The sequence below is a fragment of the Bombus fervidus genome, chromosome 10 (genome assembly GCF_041682495.2).
Source record: "Bombus fervidus isolate BK054 chromosome 10, iyBomFerv1, whole genome shotgun sequence".
Lineage (NCBI taxonomy): Eukaryota > Metazoa > Arthropoda > Insecta > Hymenoptera > Apidae > Bombus > Bombus fervidus.
The window spans coordinates 8,039,934-8,053,219 of record NC_091526.1 but is presented as its reverse complement, the minus strand read 5'-3'; the positions used below and the strand labels follow the sequence as shown (position 1 = coordinate 8,053,219).

The window sequence follows — 13,286 nt, the reverse complement described above, 5'->3', positions numbered from 1 at the left end:
CAAATGGCTTTGAAGTCAACTTTGATACGGTGATACGAGTTCGATAACTCTTGTACTCTCTTGGTAGTTTTTCACTTCGACGATCTGATTTTCATGCTTTTCACGAATTTGGATTCATCATAGTTCTTCAGTGCATTAAAACGAGCACGACTGCCAATCGCCCTACTTCGACCATCACCTGTGATTCGAAGATATTTTATACAATATATTCGTTTGTTTATATACGTTTTAGATATGACACTTTGACAGGGTTTCACCATATAGTTCATGGAGTTTTGTCACGACAGCGTGATCCCCTGCTTAGATAGCAAAGAGGACAGAACTACCAGAAAAATAATGGAGCAATCAGGGTGACGGAGAGCGAAACAATCCGGAATTTGTTACCCCGGTAAACTCTCTTCTTTCTTGTTTTTCAACTTCAGCTGGACGTACCGGAAATTACAGCCTGGTGCCCTTCGATTTCTTCCATCTCCGGTCGAGATGCGGCGAGTCAATGTGTGAGTTTAGGTTTCTAGTGGCCGGGATAAACCACGTTGCACAATCTAAGGAAACGATAACGTGGACATCAGTGTGTATCCCGGGTGAAATTCCTGCCTCGATTTCTCTTTCGTTCTTCTTTTATCGTTTTCGCGTCAGTGACTTGTTTCTTTCCAAGTGATATATTTCTGCAGTACATAATCCCTCGGAAAACTTTACCAATTGCAAATTGTTCGTTCTGATTTATTAATCGCGTATTATTTTATATTATGCGTAGTATTTTTACTCGAAGCAACGTTGTATCACGTAAGATTAATATTATCGATCGTTGTATTCAAGTAGCGGACAAGTCGAGAGGTATTATTCTAGAAATTTTTCAAAGAGAACGATCACTCTGGTATCAATAGTCGTTTATCATGAACTGTTCGACGATATTCAGGCGACGTTGGCCATTCGCGACCAAAGTTGAAGTTCCTGAACACTCTGCCTCTCTTCTAATAAATCAATATTGACAGGGATGTTATATTTTTCTTTCACCATCTTCCAGACGTTCCAGGCGAATATCACATTCCATCTGTATCGCGTTTTCCCTCGCGTTCCTTGTGTTATTATATCCGACCAGAACACGGGAAACCTTCTCCATGTTTTTTCGATCCCAATGCGTTTCCATAATTTTCTTGGAATTGAAACCGCTACAGTTTCTTTGTCTTCCTTTTTCACCTATTTGCCACAAGGCAAACCAAATTTCTCGCGAAACACACACGAAACGAAGCGAGGACAAATGAGAAACGTTCGCCAGCAACTTGTACTAATTTTCATAATTACAATATATGGCCTGAAAACTGCGTTTGTCAGCGACAGTCGATAATAAATTACCGTCGCACGAAGATAGGATTATAGATGGACGTTACGAGTTTTTGCAAGTCCTACCAGTGAGTAATTAATTTTCAACCAGTAGAGAGAGGGAGAGAGAGAGGGCGGGGGAGACGCACAAACAAGATTTTAAGGATATTCAATGAGAGAGATGAACTCATCTCGTCGATGCGAAAGGGAACCTCACTAATTTTGGTTGACTCAACTTTAACGTCATTTTGCATATAATTTGCGACTTCATTACTCTCTCGTCTAACTTTACGAAATTTGCATTGTACCGCGACGGCACATTAAATTAAACGATTAGAAATATTTCGTCCACTCAGTTGACAGACCACGGAAGTCTGTTGAAAAGTTCGATGTTACCAAAACTTCTGACCCGCCATGATGTTCCATTTGAAGCGTATCATCCTCGATATTCGCCCCTGTCGAGAAAGAAATTTTTTCAAAGCCGCGCAGTCATAAATCTAGCTTTCTGGAATCGCGCAATATTGCTTCGAAGTTAAAGCTTCCATCTCGCGATTCATCTCTAACGGACACCATCGAAAACGAACATTCGTCACAGCTATTGAAATACATGTCATCAAGAACGAAATGCAAACCAGCACCGGTAATCAATATTGTTCTGGATTCGTGCTAACGACTCGAAAAACCTCGAGTACAGCCATGTCATAGCAGACATGGCAACAATACTTTGTCAAGCACTGAAGCAGCGAAAATATTTCTTTTCTTTTAGCCTCGACCGATAGGTTACAACAGGAGGACCGTTTCATTACGTCCCATTGTGTCCCCGTGCCTTCGCACCCGGTTCGTCGTTTCGTTTCGGAAACAGGACGCAACGAACCCTTTTGCCCTGAAATTACAAACTAATGTCACTGGATGAGCATGCTCCACAGGCGTTGATTGGTACGTTCACCACTTATCCGTGAACGCGGTGATCGTCCGAACGAAAACTATGTACAGAATATCGTCTCTGCATGGGCCCGCGTAATGTGTCGTTTTCGTGGCGAATTTTAAAATTTCAGTTTTGTACGAGTTTTGTAATTTTTGCATCGCGGAAGTTTTATATCGTCAGTTTATGTAAATTTCTTTCGCGCGTGTCCACAAATCGGAAAGCAAACAGTTTGAAAATTGAACAAATTTTTTAGGAGATCTGATTTCTTGGGCAAATCTGAGAATGTGTTTGAACAAAGTTTATTGGTAACCACGAATGAAATGTAGTTTAATTCCTCTCTCTTTTTTTTTTTTTTTGCGCCAAGGTGTAAAAGTAGTTAGGGAGTCGAAGCTCGGAGGGAAATCAAATGAAAAGATTCGATCGTTGGAATAGAATTAGATCTCGTCAGTCGAGAGCAGCCTCCGAATCGAAAACGAATTAAGAGAATTCGCAGCGTCGCGTCGTGGCAATCCTCGTTTCTTTCCTTCGTTTGTTCCACGCCATCGATACGTACGAGTGACGTTTACATCCCAAAGTGGCGCGCGTCATGGTACACGAGATGAATACCGGCGAGGCCACCGAGACAAATTGATTTGATTTGAAACGAGGAAAGAGACGATGAAACAAAGAGATACGTATAAAAAGGGAGATACAACATCGTGTGTTGGAAATTCCTTGGACGAGAATATTTCGGAAAATTTTCCATTTCCACGAATCCCGATCGTTCTACCTTGCTTTAAATAACAACACGTTCGTTTCTTTTCTCTACGATATATGTAAGTATACCGGTGGGACTTTGATGCCGGTTCGTATTAAATTCTCCGGTGAATTCCCTAGTCGCGTAGAAAGGAAATTGCGAATCTCGAATCGACCGAGGCACCGGTGGTCGTCAGAGGTTTAAGGGTCAACGTGACGTCATAGAATGGACCGGAGCAAGACGATGGACGGGTGTACGATGAATAAATTACGAGGACAGTGACACGAAACCAGCGAGATGAGTGGCCAAGATAGTGGACCGCTCTATTTTTGAACTTGGTTGGCCCATCCTCCCTTCGCTGATCCATTTTTTTTATTCCCCACGCAATTATTCAGCCCAAATCTTCCGTACAAATATGTACACACACCTTTATTTCTTTGGTCGTTCTGAGAGAGTAGACTAGAATTTTTCGTATATTTTATTAAGAAAGAGGAAGCTTCGGCAAAGAAACTGTTACAAAATTCCGATGTAACAATTGTTGATCAATCACCGTAAAATCAATGATATCAGAAACAGAGTTAGAACAGTTTTTCGTTCAAGTTGCATCGAGCGATTAATAAATTTTATAATCGAACACGTCGGGTTACACGTCATCGTTTAACACGTACAGAACGTATTTCCTCCATTCACAAGTACGCTTCAATAGCGAGACGTATTCACGTGAAAATCAAGTTACCACAAACTGCAATTGCTATTGAATAGCGTAACAGGCAAACGTTTCATGATTAACGAAACATGTAAGCGAATAGTTAGGTCCGTCAGGCCCAAAAAATGGCAAACTTGGAATGGAGAAGGAAGAACAAGGAAATCAATTAAATATAATAATCCGTTCCTTTGAGCAAAATAACAAGTTTCGATGATAATAATTTCTAGAATAAAATAAAATAACGATCAGATTTCCTGCTGTGTTTATCCAGCAATTCGTATTCCAAAGCTTGCCTCTGCCATGGCAATTTCCATTTTTCGCGCGTTGTACTAAATCATGGGCGAGTGATCGAAACAGAAAAGAGAGAGAGAGAGAGAGAGAAAAGGAAATTAAAGTTTTCCATCTCCAGCGGCGTCTTTGACGAACAATCGCGTTTTATTTCGTTTATTAAACGGCCCCCGAACGAGATTGCCAGCATCCCTGCCACACGTTTCTCCATCCAATCGACGCAGAAACTACGGTTCGGAGCTACCACTCTGTTCTCCGAGTCCATCCAGTATATCCAAGTTCGCCGGATATTTCCGACTGGATATTCCTTCCGGTGCGCGTCACGGTGGTCGACCATGCTTCTCTGCCGTGCACGCTAAATCATTGCTAACGCGCCTGTCACGACTGGATCCCAAAGTTATGGCATTCGATGCAGAGCAACGGTCCCCGGCTCGTTACAATGTACGTGATCTTCATACGTATAGAGAAGTACCGATGATTTCACAGTGCGTTTGCGACATTTCGTTGGTTGCGCTCTAACATCTCAAGTGATCAAGAAATCGATTTCGAAAGAGATACTTAGGTATTTTCAACGTACTTGGAGAGAAAGTTGGTGGTACACGCGTTTTAAGGACAAGCAGGGAAGCGTTAGTGGAGCGTGTAGAATGCGTTGATGGAAGTAAAATGCTCGGGAGTTCTTCTTCTTTATTCACAGTGAAGAACCGATTTCTAGCCGACATGCGGAAAGTCCTATCGCTGAACTTACTCCCCGTCGCGACGTATAATAATTTAGTCCATATTCATATTCATAAATGGCGCATGCATATTCGCGATAAATTTCTCCGTGGAACCGGCACGCCGGAAAGTGTAAATTATTTCCTAGGCAAATTGAAAGCTGCTGCGAGAGGCAGTTGCGTTCCAAAGGCTGCTTCACTGCCAGGTAAACGCGCCACGTATCGAGTCCTTAGAGAAAGCTGTCGATTTCAGATGATCAGATGTTTGATCTAACAGCGCCTTTAAAGCACATCGTGGCATCGTGATTTGTATCACAGGATTATGTTTGAGAATCGTATTGTTATTCCATATAGCAGATTTTATCTTGATTCGATTATCTTTTGGTATAACGAAGATGTGAATATGATATTACGTTTATATTTGTTTCCGTGGTTTGTCTGACGATTTATTTTTCCGCAGCATTGTATTGTGATTTCATATACTAGTTTCGGAGATCACATCTTTAAGCGTCATGTAAGTATTGGATACTTGAAATACCAGAGAAGTCGTGAAGGAAATTCTGTATTCCTTGGACATTTTCTTCTGCATTCCTTTCTCTGGTTTGTGCGATAGTTCCACTTCCGACGACTGTATTTTCATATAGCAGATTTGAATCTGATATAATAAATGAACTATTCAAGAACTACACTGAAGAACTTTACGAATGGAAAAATACAGAAAAGTAACGATGCTGGTTCGTGTCAGCTCTTTACGATAAATCAATTTCTGTAAAGAGATTAGTCTATAATATTATAATAAATATATAAAAAATAGACTAGCATTAGAGTAGAATTGACCAGCATTTCCGACAAGCATTTGACTCGCTTGCAAGAAACAGAAGTCGACATGCTCGTCAATAAACTAAATCCGAATTTATATTTCTATGAAAACAGCTAAAGAAATGGAACAGAAATTTTCTTCGCTCGCTAAATATTGTACCACGTGTTATATTTTAGATATTTTATATATTTCTGTATTATATATATTTGTAAAATACATTCTACGTTTTTGCATTTAAAAATTGCTTAGAAATACATAAACATCTGCAATTGGCTAATCAAACTTCTACCAACGATCTTCAAAGATGCTTCTCCCGACAGAAGAAGCGATTCAAGAGTGTCATCGATCCCTCGAAACCGAGTTCGAATCAGCCTCGGCAAACCGGAGAAGTTGATCTTTCATTGTGCTTTTTCCTTTTACCGTAGGGCTCACACTTCCAACTCTTTTTTCACTCTCGCGCGCTCCTCTTTTTACCAAGACAGCCAACGACCGAAGTATCTCGTCTTGAATTCTACCGAACTTTTCTCTGGGCATATAGGTGATCGTTGGTCTCTTGGATCCAATAAATCGCCGGTGTTCTTCCACCCTCGGGCGCGTCCTCTATCTTCTTTCCACTGCTGGTTTATTTGCACGCCACTTTTTCTATCCTTCACGCTTTCGCTTTATCCGTAGCTCGATTATACTCGTTCCAACGTCTTCTTTCGTGTTTTTCCGTCTTCGTTTCGTTCGTACAGTCAAACTTCGTCGACGAACGGGTTGGTACTTGCGTCTTTGTCGGCATTGAACAAGGAAGACCGAGAAAATGGGATAGAACGCTGGTCGGGTGAGAAAAGGAGGAAACCAGCGGCAGTCGTATCGGGGGTGGAAAGTGGAAGAGAGATGGGAAACGTGTCGGGGAAACAAAGACGAGGGGTAGCTTGAGGAGAGTAGAGAGAGATGATCCTGTTTGGTGGGACAAGGCTGGCATTTGGTTGGATGGGGGAGGTCGGTAAGAAAGGTAGGAATGGGAGAGATTGCAACGAGGCTGCAAGACGGAAGGAAGAATGGAAAGGAAGTGGAATTCTTGAAGAAATACGGAAGAGGAATAATAAACGTGAATAAGAAAATGTATTAGGAATATGGGAGGAGTTAGAGGGCTCGGAGAGAGAAGTCTGTAACTAAAAAAACCTGTAGGAGAAACTTGTTTTCTGGGGAGGATAAAATGACACAAAGAATCGAGAAACAAATAGTCTAACAAAAGGATCGTTTGAAGAAGGTGATGTACAAAGGTCAATGGTCAAAGGAAGATCGAACTGCAGTTAAAAAAAAGTAAGGAAGACAAGAAAGAGCAGCAGAGAAATACGAACAAAGATAAATTAACGAACACAGTTAACAAACGCAAAAGGAAGAGAGATAGAAAGGGGTCGCTGGAAAAAGTGGCAAGTAACGAAGAAATGTCGGAAGAGGACGGTAAGAAGACGGCAACGTGATGAACAAGAGGAAGAATGAGGATGAAAGACGGGCGCAAAAGGGTGAAGGAAAACAGAGGAAGGCCGATGGGGTAGCTGGTACGAGGAAAGGAGAAAGAGAAAGAGAGAGTTCGGGAAGGGTTGGAAGGAAAGAGCTTGCCGTCGAGTGGCGCGACAAGGAGGGATTGAGAATGGGGTTGGAAGTGGGGAAGCCGTGGAGAATCAGCGCACAGCTACACCCCACCGTGACGGCCGCGGCAGTCAGTCGTCCGCGCATCTTCGTTCGGTGAGGGTTTCGTGTTCGGTGGTGAATCGCCCGCTTCCCGTACCGAGTGTAGAGTCATCAGATTTGTCATTCATCGATCAGCTGATCCCTGACTAGTGGTGCGCCGACCTGTAGCCGCCAACCACATCGCTGTATCTCTCAACGACTATCTCCGAACTTTCCTTTTCTCAAGGACTGCGAGTCGGTGAGTCGAGCAATCACTTTTTTAGTTTCTTTGCGAGCGTTCGATATTTTCTGCGTCACTTTTTTCGAATGTCACAGCAGTGACATAGAACAGCGTAAGATATATGAATACAAGGATACGTTAGAGATATAGTGGTATAGTGAAGGTTCCGTGAATTCGAGATCGAGTAGAATTACTGTTTTGACGTCGTGCTTCGCTTTGGAATTAAAGAGAATTGTCGTACAAGCTTTGCCAACGTGTAGAAAGGGGGTTGAAAGTTAGGGGCAACATGTTTGTTTGTTGGAACTGGGAGCACGAGCTCTAGTGTGTTTTCTTTTCTTTCCCTCGTTTTTCATCGGCGTGCGAGAGAAGCAATCGATACCCGATTCTCGAGATGTAACCAAGGACGCACCATGGCTTATCCGCAGCGACACGTTAAGAATGAATGGATTGCATATCATAAATTTTAATCTGTGTTTCATAATTTTTTTATATTTATAGCTCCTTACTAATTTGCATATTGACGATGACATAACGTGAACTGAGCGTTAGTTTTAGTAGCTGAAAGATTTTTTTATAACTCACTGCAGATATGTTTTCAAATTATATGTAAACATTTATTTAGAATATGTTAATCACGACAGAATGTTTTTCATAAATTATTCGTAAAAGAAAGATTAAACGCCATTCCTAACCGAAATGTTTACACATCGTTCAAGGATTTCCTAGAAGGGACCTCGGGATTCAAAAACAATCTGTTTGTTTTGCTTGTGTAGGCAAGAACCGAAGCTGTGCTGGTTCTCTCTCTGTTTCCCTCGTTTCTGTCAATATATACAGTGTGATCAATACTCAATTCCTATACGTAATCCATTCATTAAATTTCATGTACATATAAAATTAAATCGCCTTGTTCTCTCTTGGAAATATAATATTTTTTCCTATTCGCTATTTATTGGATTATCTTTATACGGTAATAATTCAACCATTTCGTAGAAATAAAAAGCATTACATTACATTACGCTATAACGTTATCGTAACAATCTTCTAAAACATTTCTGCACACTGTTTGCAATCTATTTTATGACTCGAACCAGGGTATAATTCCCTCTATTGTGCTACATTGCTGGACTCTTTACAGTCTCGTGCCCCCGTCTATTTCGCAACGGCAAAACTATACTGTGTTAGCGAAATAGACGGTCGGAAACGTTTCGAATTGATGGGCGAAATTTTGGTCGGCATCAAGCCATAAAAGTCATTGTAATTTCTGTAAGTTCGCCACCACGTGCAACCTCAACTAATGAACGATTTCTAGCTGGGCCAAATGTAACACAGAAACTGTGTTCCTCCGGTTAGACCCAGTAGAACGATTCTCTATTTCAAACACGAAGTATCTTTAGCGTCTGTTATAATATTCTCTAATTTAATTACGTTTTATTCCGTTGTCTCCTTATTAGATCTTACGGTGGTTCGCGAAAGTTTTTGGAACGCTTATCAAAGAAACCTTTTACGCGTATATTCTAAGTAAACCATTTTGAAACTTCGGTAGTATCGTAACGAAACGCGATTGTCATGATTTTAGTGGGAAACTTTATTATACAAAATTATATAAAGTGAAATTGGAAATTATTTTATAAAATAAAATAGCCATCTCGAGTTTATAATACACTTTAAAGATAGTTCCACTAAATATTGAATAATAGAGTAGATATTTATTAATACTTATGTAATAAACATTTGAATGTCTCAATAATTTAATTATTTCTGCAAGATATAAATATGCTATCTCATAATTTCATTATGATAGTACATTATTCATAAATGATACTTACAAGTATTTAAATACTAAAATGCGCAACATTCTCAGCTTTATCATAAATTATATTTCTATACGTAAAGTCATCCGCGAGATCGTTCTAACTTATACAAATTTGCGGCCGTATTAATTCCAGGTCGTATAGCTCGTTTATAACTGGATGTATAACAGAGAACAGTGACGGCGTCATTCTGACTGGTGATGTTCATCCACTCGAAACTAACGGTTTGCCCATGTAAATTTTCCCGTTGCCAATAATCGTTCCACCATGAGTATATTTACCATTCATCGTGAAATGCTATTCTAATCTACCATCATTGTCCCAGCGTATATTTATATTTCTGCCGATTCGATCGGCGATCTATCAGCGTTTTGCTTGATTCTCGGAATGGCAAACCTATTCATCCAGGCAAAAATATTCAAGTCGTGCAACGGACCACCTTTTTTCACGGGCAGTTTTTATTGTCCCTTTATATTCGACGCGAAAGTACACTCGAGACGATGATAGAAGAAGGCTGTTACCGAGGGTATAAAAATTTCTGCAACGACGATTTCTTCATAAGGGTTGAAGCACTATAACTGGCTGACCTCAGGCCGTAAAGATGTCTGCGAATAAAGGACGTTAGGAGGAAGTTATATTACTTTTATATAAACGAGAATCATGGAACAGAAAAATTGAGTTACCTTTCCCTAACAAGTATAATCGTTTACTTCATTCCTGAAGATATTCCCACTCGGAATTCGAATTCGCACATAATAATCATTTTCTGTATGGTTCAAATTAGTACTTGTTCGTTTCCTTTGATTGCAAGTTTTGTATACAAATCAAAGATTGGGATTTAATCGTTGGTAATAGGTTCGTGCCACGTAATTGTCGTAATAGCGCTAATGAACTTTGGTTAAATACACTGCGGCCTTGTTTTTATGGTCAGCCTTGGAAGTAGTTCACAAAAAGAGTTTCCGTGTTTTACGTAACTCGAGACCCCCTCCCAAAACGTGTACGAAGGATCTAATGAACGGTCGGTACGAGGGTCGAATCGAAAAGTGGAGTTCAGCTTGGTTGTCGCCTGGTGGAAATTGTTCCTGAGTTATACCGCGTTCAACTATCTCTCCTGCCTTACGGTCTACGGGATCTATGTACCTTGAACTTTTCGAAGTTTGCGCCCGACAGAGGAAGCGTGACGTGGTGAACAAGAAGTGGTGATCAATCGGCATTAAGGTCGGGGCTGTTTGACGAAGGAGGCTGTAAATGAACATGTCTGAACCAAAATAGCGATAGATTTCAAGGAGGTTGGGTAAATGTAATGATGTAAGTGGGAAACCTTCGAGCTCAAATGGAGTGTAGCCGAACACGATAAATTCATTGCTGGCAAAAGATTTGGAATTACTTTCTCAATTGTATCTTTATCGAGCCGTGCGCTAATTTTATTAGTAACACGATGAAATTAATACTAAAAATATCAATAGTAGTATCTTTTACTTTGATATAATTTTTTTTACCAAAGTCTTCTCCAAAATAGTAGATTTCTGAACTTACTTTTCTATAAATTTATTTAATTTCTTTTAATTCTTTTAGCTCATATAATGATTTTAAACATTTTCAATAACGTACATCAAAGATTCGAAGGAAAATGACATCGAAAAACGTATATCGATAAAAGACCTTCGGTTGCTGCAGTCTCGTAAATTTACTGTAAAGAATATTATTTAGCTCTTGATACTTTTATTAAATCACCATCATAAGGCTTTCTTCTGCGTCCTTTTTACACGCGATACTTTACGTATAAGTTTCTTATTTAATTAGCCGAGGTTTCTTCGTGATCGAAGCGTGAATAAATAAATGTCTTCTGCGACGTTCTGTTTTATTTAATTAGGATACCTTGTTACTATACGTTTGAATTTTAATGAACACACGCACATGGCTTTCTGTGCAGCCTTTTATTATAACATGGAAGGGAGAGTTCCCGCGTGGAAAATGAATACACTTTCCATAACGAACGCACCCTGATACAGCGCATAACTTCTTCTTATTGCGGAAAATTGAATTTTTTAAATACCTAGCACGGTACGTTACAAAGTGACTGGCCACGACTTCGTTCTCTCCCTTTTTCTCTCGTTCTCTCTTGTCGGAATTATTTTTACCGTTACCAACCATATCGCTCTTTTTTCTCATTCCATCGTACTTTTTAAAGATAAATGAAATAAATACCTATTAAGACGGTAGTTACCACGATACGAATATTAATGACAAATTACGAGAATTAAAATTCAGCCAACAACGTCTTACTGGAACGAACACGCGGCATCTAGTGTTCCTTTTTTCTTTCTGCAAATTACGTCACGTTTTCCTACGCGATGGTTCATGATCCTGGATAATTTTTTAACATTCCTGTTTTGTGTAATAGAAATGAACGATAAAGGTATTCACGTTTATACGTGCATAGAATCGCAAAAACTTCTTTCCATTCAAGATATAGATCAGGAATAATTTTCAGAAAAGTTTTAAGCACTTTTTTGCTATCTTCTTTCTTTCTCTTTATTTTCCTTTCTTCTTTTTTTTTTTTTTGAAAAGTTTTTTTTCAAGTACAGCCAGAGAATCCTGTAGATAATTTCAACTAGAGGACCATTTAGAAAGCTTACTACTACGATTTTCCGACCGCTTAACTTGTCATCATTTTTTCTCCCTTTGTTTCTGCAGCCAGTCTCTCGCGTAGCTGCTAGTAGGTTATTAATATCATCGGTGGAAACCAGTATTCGAAAAATCAATGATGATAAATTCACAGAGGGAACGTGTTAGAGACGTTGGTTAACGATCGATGTTGGTAGATCGAGCGGCAGATTTCGCTCGATGCTATCGTTGCGGCGAATATTTCGCCTTGTTACCAAAAATTATAACCATTTTTATTCCCGGTGAAATAATACTGCGCGAAACAGATGATACAAATTTAGCGTGTTTTATACGAGTGGGTAACCAACAAGATATTTTATTGGGCAGCCATTTTAGTTGAAAAATTTCGGGTGTGTTGCGTGCTGGATTACGTTAAAAATATTTCGTTCAGTTTGTTCAGCTTTGTTCAGCCACGTTACGTCAGTTCCATTAAAATACAATTTTATATAATATAAAATCATCGCTATATTAATCGTTTATAATTAAAAAACAAATTTAATATCCAATGTCCTGGAAAATTGAACACTTTTCTACCCTTATTTCGGTACATAAATTGCATCACCTAGTTTGGGACGCCGCGTAGGTCACAAACTAGCATTAAGAGCTTACCCGACAGCAAGAAAATTGTTTTCATCGTATTTTCCACTTTCGATACCATAAAGTGTCAGGAAGCGGACGCTGTGCACAGAGACAGGCGGATGCTGCGAAAGGATGCTGCGTCCAATACTTCTGACTTCACCAAAGGTCAATGAACGGCCAAAACAGTGAAAAACAATTTGTCAAGGCTATGGTATAAAAACGGTTGAGGCTCGAATGAGATTCGAGTGTTCGCGAGGTCGAAAATATACGACAGTTGTAAAAAGAGCCATGGAATAAGAAACGAATGCAAAGTACCACCGAGACGAGAGTCGTATCCAAAGATTTACCGTGCAGAAGCCCTCGCTTGCTGTCCGTTTGTCTGTTTGTCCGACCCCTCTTGACGATCCCCTCTATGCTCCTTGCTCTGTCTCTCTTTCCCTCGGAAGCGTACATTTATGTTATGCAAATGCGATTCTCTTGGCCCAGGGAAAGGAATATAAGTATGTATAAGAAAGAGAGAGAGAGAGAGAGCGAGAGAGAGAGAGAGAGTGAGGGGCGGGGGAAAGAGTGACGCCGTGACCATTTGGCGCGTAGGAAATAAAATTCATGAGTGATAGTTTGACTTATTTCGAGATTTTTCAACGTTACATTTCCTCCGGAGAAATTTGCTCTTAAGGCGAGAGAACATCTATACTCTCATCCTCCCAAAGTTTCCATCAAGGAACATCCGTTTTAATGTCACGATCCTTCAAGATAAACGTTCCTTCTACTTGCTTATTTATTTATCTATTTATTTATTTATTCCGACTGGTATATATCTT

At 39.9% G+C, this 13,286-nt stretch overlaps 1 protein-coding gene across 3 annotated transcripts in view; it reads left to right on the top strand.

Moving 5' to 3' along the window:
* The first annotated feature begins 5,918 nt into the window (after positions 1-5,918).
* Positions 5,919-13,286, top strand: part of LOC139991286 (uncharacterized) — a 141,431-nt gene continuing 134,063 nt past the window's right edge. For 2 of the 3 annotated variants that reach the window (XR_011800775.1, XM_072011244.1), the window contains exon 1: positions 5,961-7,426. The gene's annotated coding sequence lies outside the window, so the exon portion shown is untranslated. Of the gene's footprint in view, positions 7,427-13,286 lie in introns of all 3 variants that reach the window. The other variant, XR_011800777.1, reaches the window with a different exon arrangement.